Source organism: Lepidochelys kempii, chromosome 11, assembly GCF_965140285.1.
Source record: "Lepidochelys kempii isolate rLepKem1 chromosome 11, rLepKem1.hap1, whole genome shotgun sequence".
NCBI classification, from domain to species: domain Eukaryota; kingdom Metazoa; phylum Chordata; order Testudines; family Cheloniidae; genus Lepidochelys; species Lepidochelys kempii.
In genome coordinates this window covers 8,447,358-8,459,457 of record NC_136390.1, presented here as the reverse complement: position 1 = coordinate 8,459,457, position 12,100 = coordinate 8,447,358, and the positions used below count along the sequence as shown (strand labels likewise).

The following is a 12,100-nucleotide window of genomic DNA, read 5'->3' as shown; positions in this document are numbered from 1 at the left end:
ACAATATCAAGTTGTGCTTGGAGGATAGGATAAAATTCTAAATGATCTGGACAAACTGGAGAAATGGTCTGAAAAAAACAGGATGAAATTCAATAAGGACAAATGCAAAGCACTCCATTTAGGAATGAACAATTAATTGCACACATACAAAACGGGAAATGACTGCCTAGGAAGGAATACTGCAGGAAGGGATCAGGGGGTCATAGTGTATCACAAGCTAAATATGAGGCAACAGTGTAACACTGTCAAAAAAACCCCCATCATTCTAGGATATATTAGCGGGAGTGTTGTAAGCAAGACACAGGAAGTAATTTTTCCACTCTACTCCACGCTGATACGGACTCAACTGGAGTATTGTGTTCAGTTCTGGGAGCCACATTTCAGGAATGATGTGGACAAACTGCATAAAGTCTAAAGAAGAGTAACAAAAATTAATCAAGGTCGATAGAATATGACCTATGAGGGAAGACTGAAAAAACTGGGTTTGTTAGTCTGGAGAAGAGAAGACAGAGGGGACATGATAACAGTTTTCAAGTACATAAAAGGTCATTACAAGAAGGAGGGAGAAAAATTATTCTCCTTAACCTCTGAGGATAGGACAAGAAGCAATGGGTTTAAATTGCAGCAAGGGTGGTTTAGGTTGTACATTAAGAAAAAACTTCCTGCCAGGGTGGATAAGCACTGGAATAAATTGCTCAAGGAGACTGTGGAATCTCTATCATTGGACATTTTTAAGAGCAGGTTAGACAAACACCTCTCAGGGATAGTCTAGATAATACTTAGCCCTGTCATGAGTGCAGGGGACTGGACTAGATGACCTTTTGAGGTCCCTTCCAGTCTTACAATTCTATGATTCTAATGATAGTTTTGCGATTGGACTTATTCTAAGGTATTCGGTTCATTCACATAAGTTATCTCTCAATTCCATGATATTTATCAACATTATATGACTTGACCATGATTGACTCATTCTACTACTGACTGTGGGACTTGAGACAAATCACTGTGTCTACCTCAGTCCCCCTATCTGCAAAACAGAGATAACAGAGGTGATGCAAGAATTGTTGGTGATTATTTTACAGGGCTTGAACCACAAGTTGCACTAGTATTATGGAGCAAGATTCTCTGGTTCACTCTAGAAGTAAAAAGGGACCAGAAAGCAGCTATCTGGAGTCTGCTAAGAATTCCTCTGGCATAGGGAGAATTCTGCTGACAGTGCCAGCACACCAGGTTTCTACATCACCCTCCGCCCCACCCCCTCGGACCTGGGTTCAGCACAAGGGACATTTTGGAGTGGCAGGAGCACACTACTGTCTGGGTATCCTCAACTGGCACAGTACCCTGGGGACCACTACCAGCTGGCATAGCTTACACCCACAAGTCTGCCCTAAGAATCACAGTGGGACCAAGCTCCCTGATGGGCCTATCTCCCGCTCCACTGCGTCAAGGAGAAACTCAGTGCAGTATCAAATGCTGGCTATCATCTTACTCTGCAGATGAACTTGAATTTTTCTTCCAACCAATGCAAAGGCAACACTTTCATGTACATGTTCTAAACTAAAAAAACTGAAACATTAATGTTCAATACTAACCAATAACCATGTTCAATCTGTCACTATTTGGCTAGAATGTTTTTTAAGTTCTCCGTTCAGGAGCATATTAAAAGGAACAGTGGGAACTGCTTTTAAACAGTTCACAAACACTGTTGAACACCTACTCAGACCTACCTATTGCATGGAACTTTCATTTTTTTTAGTCCCACCATCCAGTGGCAATATCTATTCATGCTGTGTATTTCCAAGCTATTACTTTCCAGGAGAACATGATCATGGAAAACTGAATGTTTCCACCTTTTAAAATGCATATGTTGGGAGCTAGGGTTTTTGCCCATTACATCTGTCACTTGATATATATATCTTCAGATAATCGAGTTTGTAAATTTAGTAAATTATTTAAAGCTAAATTGAACAAATGCATTTGAAATCTCATTTTTCTACCTTGGAAGTTGCCCAAATTAATTGACTCCTATTTGTTTTATGGGAAGTAAAGTATTAAGATTTCTGGTTTGAATATTGCTACAAAAGTATCAAGATTACTTAAGAGATAGTATCAGTGAAATATAAGATCATCACTGGATAACAGTCTCCTGCTGCTAAATAAAACCAAGAGTGATTTATCTGAAGTCATTTCAGTTTCACAGTAAATGCATATCATGTATTTAGGTCAGCACGCATTGCATTGCATTAGGTAAATACGTATTTTGGGGTATGCACTCTTTTGGAAATGCTGTTGTTTTAAACCTTAAAGGCTCTGACACATTTTTATTAAGAAGAAAAGGAGTACTTGTGGCACCTTAGAGACTAACAAATTTGAGCATAAGCTTTTGTGAACTACAGCTCACTTCCGATGAAGTGAGCTGTAGCTCACGAAAGCTTATGCTCAAATAAATTTGTTATTCTCTAAGGTGCCACAAGTACTCCTTTTCTTCTTGCGAATACAGACTAACACGGCTGCTACTCTGAAACCTATTTTTATTAAGGTATCCTGTGGGGGAAAAAATCAATTTTTAACAAAACTAAAGATCACTGGATTAATGTTTAGGCACTAAAAATTAATAAATTCATACATACCTTATTTGTATTAAATGCATTTTTGGAAGTGGGCTGTTGGTGTACTTGGGGTGCATGGAAAGTGGGAGGGAGGGGTTCATTCCAAAAATAGCTAAAAGGTAGTCTTCAAAGCTTTTATCTAAGTTTCTACACAGAGCAATATTTTACATCAGTGTTAGATTTCAAGAAAGTAAAATGCATGGTTATAATATTAAAACCCCCAAACTAATGCATCATAACCAACATTATTCTAACACACTTAGAACATAGGTAGCACTTTGGAGGTAAAAAAGTTTGGAACTGATGTTCCTACAAAGTTTCACAGATTGTAACTCAATACATACTTCTACCCGCACAGTACAATGGCTTTGTGACAGTAATCCAATGAGATACAATATTAAACATCAAGGAAGACTAGATACCTCAAGTAGAGATCTTACATTAAAATCAACCACTGCATGACAATAATATCTTAATAGAAGTTACTTCATAATTTCTCTATCCTTCCAAGCAAAATTATAAGGGCACATACCACTGTGGTTTCCTTACACTAAATTTCTCATGTAACCAAGGTCAAAATGCGGGACAACCAACTGAAGCAGCTTTTAATTACTAGTATTTTTTCTTCTAGATTTCAGAGTCGATTAAGCATTTGATCTGTACCTGAAAAGCCATAAGAGGAAAGGTTCCCAAGATGCTATGAGAAGGGCATGAAGATGAAGGGCAAAACTCTCCTCACTTTACTCACACGATTGTCCAAAGGTGATCAATGGGACTACTCATGCAAGTAAAGTGAGCAGCATTAGGCCTAAATTGTGCTCCCATAAGCACAAGCCTTCTAGCCAATAGTCTCCATGCTACTTAGTCCCCTAAAGTTTTCCCCCATCCATACAAGCTTGAAAGTTGTATATTTTGTTAGAAAATTAATTTGGTCAAAAGGCAGTCTGAAACAAACAGGAAAAATCAGATGGTGCATAGTGCCTTAGAGTGGAAGAGGAAAACCAAGTAATGCCCCATCAATATTATGCTTTTGGGAGACATTTCTGATAATCCCATAAGGATACATATTTAGCAAAAGCATTTTACTATGTAATGAACAGGAGGAGTGACGCTGTTGGGAGAGTCAACTAACCACCAAAAAGTCCTGTTGTCAGGAGTATCTGGATAAATGTCGGCTCTTGCAGTAAGTGAAAAGTTTAGCAGCAAAATAGGACAGTGGGGAAGAGTCTCTTGCTGTAGCAGAAATACTCATAGGAAGCCAGTTTTAAAAGAGATGGGAGGATGGACATATTTCCAAAGGGTTTCGTTATAAAAAATTTGTTAAAATAACCAGAAAGGATGTTACCTATGTCCATCACCACAATAAAGTGACATTATTGAAATCTTGATTTCTTGTTAGCGTAACTGGTCACGTCAGACCACATTGTACACTGACATCCCATGTAATGCCACTGCAGCCTGCACTTTACAGAGTTTTCCCTTAGGGTGGCAGATTCCACCTACTTATACTTTCTAATCCCATCCCTGAAAGTTAATCCCACCTTTCAATTTGGTCTGAAATAGCAGCAGATAAATATAATAAAATAAAAAAACAAAACAGACATTTTTATGATTCTCCACCAAATCCTGCTTTATCTCTATCCTTCCTTAAAATCTTGGGGAGGTACCTCCTCCTTCAGATCACTGGAAGTGAGTGTTTAAAGTCACAGAAGTACACTGAATTACACTGTATTTTGACGAATAATCTGTTTTCAAACTGACAGGCTTACTCTGATTTACATCAGAGGCATTTAGTCCCATGTTTTTCAATTTAACACCACTTGAGGGTCAACCGTGTAATATTTAATTAGTGGAGACTGATATGATACTATGTACTGTACATATGTTCATTTTAGAAGGTTACTGAAAGCCGAACCTGGGACCTAAAATCTGTAATAAATAATCAATGCACTTTTTGTTCCCCCCCCTCAAACGCCAAAATATTCCATAACCCACTAACCTGAATCCTGAAAACGGTATTGGGGCTGTGACCTCCATTATACAATATAAAATCCTGGTTTACTGCAACACACACGAGTGTGGAGTTTAAAGCAAGATTAAGATTAAATTGGTGTGGTTATACTGGATAGCTGCTAAACCCTAGTTATGTTTGGAAATCAGTTATATTTTTAATCAATATCAAAGGCACATAAAGGTTGCGTATCCATGTGCTCTTGACATTTAAATCCAAATAAAAATACTCAACACTCATTTAATACCAGAATTATTTATGTCACTTATGTACTGTACTTCTATAGTTTTGATCTTTGAGTTACTAGCTTTTATGGATCATGGTTCAGATACAATGTTCTCAACCACACACTAGAGGGGATTTTTTGGGTTTGTTTTGGTAATATTCCCTAGCATAGACATTTCCCTTAGATAGGGAGGAACTTTCCTGTGTTTAGCATAAGCAGTTTTCAATTTACTGCTGTTTACAAGCATTTCATTCACTGCCATTCCATCCTCCCTGTATTCCATTTCTTTAACCTTGCCAAATCCAAAGGCGTATAAGAGAACGAGATATTTGAGGAGGATCTCAAGTTGACACACAAACTGGTTTGATGAAAATTAGTTATTAGGCAATCATTTATTAGTTTCAAAAGCACCTCTATCTGGCCTTTGTTAGTACAAGTCTAGCTCTGCCCTTAGCACGTAGGACACAACAACAGTTGTCAACAACAACAGTTAGTCAAAACAAGCAATCTGAGAATCACTGGAGAAATCTGAGTAACTCAGTAATGCTGTTACATTTAAGGATCCAAAAAAAGTCTTTATTGAAACCTTAATATTTAGGAGATTGCTGTTCTGCAACACTTGGTTCAAAATTCAGCAGAGCCAGCACAAGAACTGTCTGAAATGCTTTGATTCTATATTATGTTTTGAACTACCATCCCGAATTTCCTTTAATTCAGAGATGAGGTGGACTGGTTTTAGCACACTTACCTGTGGACAGGTGTTCCCATTCAAAAGCCATCTCAACTGGCACCCTTGTTCACAGATTCATGTGTGCCAGGATCTGAATGGATGTGGAACCTGAACTACGCTCTCACTCCTGGAGGCTGTTCTTACTGGTCAAGTTTGAGGCACAACAACAAAATTCTAGTATTTAGCATTTAGTGCTCAAAAATGTTCACAACCCTTCTCTAATTTAACTCACAACACCCAAATGAAATAGATGTTGTTATTCCCATTTAATGTTAGTGAAATATCATGTGGTTCACCAAATGCCACAGAGGATATTAGAACCAGGATTAGAATTCTATTCCTAGCCTTTTTCAATTATTAGGCCACTCAGTGTCCTGTTTGCATAGCATCTCCTCTGCACTGCCTGACTAGAGTGCAAGACTCACAAGGAAGGGACAATTTTTATGCAGCATTTCACATAGCAACAAGCCCACAGACTCCCAAACAAATGATTGCACCATATTGCTTTCATTTGAAAGACCGGTCTCTTCTCAAAGCTAAAGTACAATGTAGATGGCAGATTCAATATTTCAGCCATGAAATGCCACTTATGTACATATAAGTAGTCATCCCTTGAGATATACCAGTTCATTACTGCCTTGCACAGAACTGAAGTGCCGGTAGCTGACTGTTCTTTTATGCAGACACTCAGTACACCTGAACGGATGTTAAAAATCTGACATATCTATTAGCAAATGGAATACTCAAAAAAGGGTACTGTCAGGTCAAATTATGCTCCAAACTGGGGTTTTGTAAAAATAATCTTTTACAAAAACCAAGACTAGTAGAAATGCAAGATTTTTATTCCCATAGAATAGATTTTAAAAAAATCCTACTGTATGCATGAAACAAACGTGCTATTTTATGAGAAACTGAAATTGTAGTTGATAAGATAATACCTAGAGGGAAAAGTGTGAAACTCACCTATTTTCATTGTATAAGAGGAGAAATGTTTACAATATTAAAAAATAATAATAAAAGGGTAAATTAGATTTAATTAGTTTAAATAATCCAAGGTATTATTTGTAATACAGGTAAGTAAATATTCAGTCAATTCTCATTAAATATTTAAAACTAGAAGACAAGGCAAGCAACTGTCTTTACAGGAATTTATGTTATAAACGCCTTGTCTGTGCTGACAACTCCCTTTATGACTGTGATAGATGATCATGATTCAGGATTACAAGTTTTGTTTACATCAACGCTGTCCTTGACCACTCCAGCACAAATGAATAAAGTGGAAAGTAAATATGCTAATATCATATAGAAGACAATAAGTAAAACAGATTTGGAATTGTTGGACTTCAGTCTTCTAACACCATTATTCAGGGCTGGTCCACAGTAACGCTGTAAATCGATCTAAATTATGCTAGTTCCAGGGTGGATAAAAATCAATGATTTTTTTAAATTGGATTTTTTTGATAGAATGCTTTTTGGGGAAAAAAGCATTCTAAAGATAGTTTTAAATAAGATTTAATTAATCTTTATAGCTCAAAGATATCTCATCATGGAATAGGGATTGTAAATTTTAATTCTATAATATGAGACAATATATTCATGTAATGTTTAAGAAAAGTTTTGTAAACGAGTTCCAATAGTTCGTGGATTAGAGACCCAATCTTATGAGGTTGCAGGGGCTTCTGTATAGATTATTTAGGTTAATCTTTCTATCTACCCAATGGGACTCAGTGCTCAGTTTAGAAGATACCATCAGAGATGCTTAGTTCTGCAGTTCTCAAACTGTGGATTTGTGTCTCTAGAGATAACATGCTTGTTAACAGCAAAAATGTTTTTAAAAGAAAGAAAGAATATATAGAGGTGAGAAATAACAGACCTCAACCCTATTGTCCCTCTGCAAATTTGTGTACACAGAGTCAATCCCTTACCTCTCTTTAAAAATGCAAAGTTTCAAAAAGTTCAATGAATAGAAGATTGTTGGGGGCGGAATAGATCTGGACAAGGAGAAGAAGTCTGGAGATAAATGTGAGAAGGTAGGGACAGGCAGTAGAAACAAAAGTGAAACTGTTTGAGCAGCATATTGCAGAAGTCTTGAGGTCTTTCTGAGTGTAGCCTTCATTGATTTGAGATCTACCAATACCATTCTCTCACTAGAAGGGAAAACCTATAATGGCAGAAGGCCGTAAAAGAGACCCAGTTTGGGAATAAGAACCATTCAAAAATATATGTGTGCTGATGATGTTTTAAAGAAAGTCACACCAGTGAACTGGTGGAAGTCACTTAAGCACTTGGATTCAGACACTGTTGAAGTGATAATCTCACTTTTAACAGCAGTAGCTTCTTCTGCCAGTGTAGAAAAAATATTTTCTTCCTTTGGATTAATTCATACAAAATTGAGAAATCATTTGAGACCTGAAAAAGCAGGAAAGCTTGTTTTCCTTTTCCAGATTATGAACAGGAAAATGAAGGTGAAGATGAAGATGACTGAGTTAGCTGCAGAATCCAATATTTTAAGTTTCTCATGTTGACCAGGCTGACATAGTCTATTTTTTTAAAATATTTCATTTAACTATTTTAGTTAAAAACAATTTAAACAAAAACAAACCTGATTTTAAAAAACTTCTATGTTTAACTAAATTCAAAAATTCATACGCTTGTTTTGTTAAAATATTATATGTTTGCTATTGAAGAAAAAAATCCAGAATACATAACGTTGTTGTTTTAGTGAAATAAAACAGTTTAAATGTCTGTCTGGTGATGTTCTCCTCCTTATACAGCATGGCAAGAAAATCCTCCAAATATTAATGATTAACCTGTTGAACTGGCGATAGTTCATCTCCCAATTACTTCATAAATAACTGCTTCAATTACCAAACAATCATTCATTTTCTGATATAGCTGTAAAACTAATCTGAAAAGTTTTCTAAAGAAATCACTTTAAAAATGTATAGTGTGTACCTTCTAAAAATGAAACCTACATCTATCTCTGAGTTGTGAAGAATATGTATTAAGGTTATAACAACCAACAAGAAAGCACTTTTATGTAGAAATCCAGGATTAAATCGAGTGTTCCTGACTAGTGATTTAAATCATGATTTAAATCAAATTCACCCCAGCTAGTTCACTTACATAAATTACATAACTGAAGTCCATGTAATTTAGCGCCATGTAGACACTGCTGTAAGTTGACCTATACTGATGGGAGAAACTCTCCCATCAAGGTAGCTTCTGCCTCTCAGGGAAGTGGCGTACAGACATCTACAGGAGAGCGCTCTCCTGTAGGACTTAGCTTGTCTTCACCAGACCCACTAAATCGACACCACTGCACTGATCGCAGTAATGCCCATTTAGCCGGTAATGTAGATATGGCTTCATTTATCAGCAAAGCCGGGCAGTCAATCCATCTACAGAAATATCTACAATTACAATCGAGTCTGCACCACTTAGTCCCTCCTACAGCTTTAACTACTGATATGTTGAACATTTAAGAGAACATCAGACAGTGTGCATTCTGAATACAGTCAACCACCAAAATTTCAGAATACTAGTCACACAACTTCCCAATCTTCTCGTGAAGGGGGGAAAAAAAAATCAGGTCTTTCTCACAGTAGCAGATGCTTAAGGAGCAGAAAATATTAAATATTTCAAAGGTTTTTATTAACCCCCCCATGCTACGTTTGTGCATATTTGCAGTAAGGATCTAAAATCTGGGCTTTAAATTAGAAAAAGCAGGGATGGTCCTAAACACTTGTTGAATCTGTATGCCTCCCTTCCACCACCCAAACATACATGACCCAAAAAGGAAGCAGGGCACAGATGCCAACTTTCCAAAGTTCCAGGGGGTGCTTGACCCCTGGCTCTACCCCAGACCCTGCCCCCACCCCTTCCCCCAAGGCCTCGCCCCACCCCACCTTTTATTGCCCCCAGTCCACCCCGCCCCGCCTCTTCCCGCCCAGTTCTACCCCCTCCTCAGAGTGCACTGCATCCTCACTACTCCCCCAGTGAATTGCAGCAGGTGGGAGGCGTGGGGAGGTGCTGATCCGCAGGGCCTGCTGGTGGGTGGGAGGTGCTGGGGGTGGGGGGTGTTCAGCAACCACCATTTTTCCCCCATGGGTGCTCCAGCCCCAGAGCACCCACAGAGTCGGTGCCTATGAAGCAGGGCTTGACTATATCTGTTTTAATTCTTGCAAGTGGCCTCACAGGACCTCAGGTCTCACCCCTCGGAAAAATGGTAAAATCTAGCCTAACCTCCCCCTTAAATTGCATAATTTGGCTGGTTAGTTTGCCCCACATCTCACCTTCCCCTTCTAAAGTAACACTACATTTGGGCACTGCCTTTTCCTCTTTCAACATCTATACCAGTAAGGTTTCAGGGAGAAAGAAAGCATCTTTACAGATCTGCAACAGGTAAAGAGAACCCAGCCATGTAAGACAAGGTCCTTCAGGTGATGTCCAACTCAGGTAAGGACGATACCATCTCAAACTCCCACATCATCTTGCCCAGTTTTCTGAGGGGTTTTCTCATGCCTACCCACAGTAGTTTGGAAAAAATAAAGACCTCTGCACACATGGGAGTGGCAGCCTAAAACACAATCCACAATGCCCAGGGGACTCAAAAGAAGCAGCATCACTTATCAAAGCAAGTGTAGCATTCATAAACATATGGCAGCAAGACAACCTCGCCCCAAATTCTGAATTTCTTACAGGCCCAAGGGATACAAGTTCTCTGAATTAAACCGAGAGGGGGGGTAACCTCCGAGACCAGAGGTCCAAAGGTCCTCCCCACATTCCCGAAGAACAGGGACATCCCCAAACACAACTGCCAGGGGAGGGATTTCAAGCCAAGGACTTCTCCAAAGGTGGCCTGCGATATACAGGAGATAGATGACCACGATGGTCCCTTCCGGCGCTGGACTCTAGGAAGCTGTGAGTCTCCTGAAGCACCCCCTGACCTACAGCCAACCCCTCCCCGCAACTCCACCTGGCTGGGCGGGGCGCAGCCCCGCACTCCCCCACACCAGGCTGCCGCAATACTCCTCCCAGCCAGGGACCCCCGCTCTGCTGAGGGGGGTCCGCCATGGGCCCGGACCCCAGCGCACAGCCGGGGCAGCCTGCCGGCAGGGAAAGCCAGCCTCCCCGCGGGGGCAAGGGGCGACCCCCTCCTGCGGGCAGCCAGCGAGAGGCGGTGGCGGGCTCAGAAGCTCCGTGTGAGAGGGAGCTGGACCAAGAGACCCCACCCCACTGGAGAGGGGGGCCTGGGCCAGACCCGGCAAGTGGGGGGTCCCTCGCAGGGAGAAGCCGCGGGGTCCGGGGCTCCCAGCCGCTCAGGAGTGACAGGGACCCGGACCCCTGGGAAGCCCCGGCGCGGTCCCAGGGGCGGGGGGACAGTCCTGACCCGCCCCTTACCTGGGGCGGACACCCGGCTCCTGGCCCCGCTCCGCCGCGGCTCGGGGCGGCTCCCCTCCCAGAGGGGCTCCCGTGCATTGGGGTTCCGCTGCGCGCTCCCGCCGCGGGGCACTTCCGGCCGCGCGCCGCCCCCTCCCGTCACGCTCACGCCGCACAACCGCCCAGGGCGCGGAGGCGGGCCCGCTTCCGGGTCACGTGCCGCGCTCCGGTCAATCGTAATGCAGCTGCTGGAATGGGCGGGGCCTGGCGCGGGCTCGGGAGAACCGCGGAAAGAGGCGAGACGGAGGTGAGGCGGGGAGGGGCGGTGCGGGGCTAGGTGGGGGAGGGGAGGGGCGGGGTTGGGACGGCAGGGGGAAGGGTGGGGGAGGCTGGTGTTGGGATGGCAGGGGGAGGGGTTGGAGAGGGGTGGTGTTGGGATGGGAGGGGGAAGGGGAGGTTTGGTGCTGGGATAGGTGAGGGAGGCTGGGGTTGGGATGGCAGGGGGAGGGGTGGGGTTGGGATAGGTGGGGGAGGGGTGGTGTTGGGATGGGAGGGGGAAGGGGAGGTTTGGTGCTGGGATAGGTGGGGGAGGGGTGGGGTTGGGATAGGTGGGGGAAGGGGAGGTTTGGTGCTGGGATAGGTGAGGGAGGCTGGGGTTGGGATGGCAGGGGGAGGGGTGGGGTTGGGATAGGTGGGGGAGGGGTGGTGTTGGGATGGGAGGGGGAAGGGGAGGTTTGGTGCTGGGATAGGTGGGGGAGGGGTGGGGTTGGGATAGGTGGGGGAAGGGGAGGTTTGGTGCTGGGATAGGTGAGGGAGGCTGGGGTTGGGATGGCAGGGGGAGGGGTGGGGTTGGGATAGGTGGGGGAGGGGTGGTGTTGGGATGGGAGGGGGAAGGGGAGGTTTGGTGCTGGGATAGGTGGGGGAGGGGTGGGGTTGGGATAGGTGGGGGAAGGGGAGGTTTGGTGCTGGGATAGGTGAGGGAGGCTGGGGTTGGGATGGCAGGGGGAGGGGTGGGGTTGGGATAGGTGGGGGAGGGGTGGTGTTGGGATGGGAGGGGGAAGGGGAGGTTTGGTGCTGGGATAGGTGGGGGAGGGTTGGGAGGCTGGTGTTGGGATGGCAGGGGAAGGGTTGGGGGGGGGGTG

The 12,100-nt window shown here is 42.9% G+C and overlaps 2 protein-coding genes across 5 annotated transcripts in view; one reads left to right on the top strand and one right to left on the bottom strand.

The window, feature by feature from the left end:
• Positions 1-12,100, bottom strand: part of RALB (RAS like proto-oncogene B) — an 80,208-nt gene that overhangs the window by 41,664 nt on the left and 26,444 nt on the right. Inside the window, exon 1 of one of the 3 annotated variants that reach the window (XM_073305064.2) lies at positions 10,980-11,152. The exons of 1 other annotated variant lie outside the window; for it this stretch is intronic. The gene's annotated coding sequence lies outside the window, so the exon portion shown is untranslated. Of the gene's footprint in view, positions 1-10,979; positions 11,153-12,100 lie in introns of those variants that run through there. One more of the 3 variants, XM_073305062.2, reaches the window with a different exon arrangement.
• Positions 11,213-12,100, top strand: part of LOC140895429 (uncharacterized) — an 82,639-nt gene continuing 81,751 nt past the window's right edge. The window contains exon 1 of one of the 2 annotated variants that reach the window (XM_073305050.2): positions 11,213-11,265. The gene's annotated coding sequence lies outside the window, so the exon portion shown is untranslated. The remainder of the gene's footprint in view (positions 11,266-12,100) is intronic. The other variant, XM_073305051.2, reaches the window with a different exon arrangement.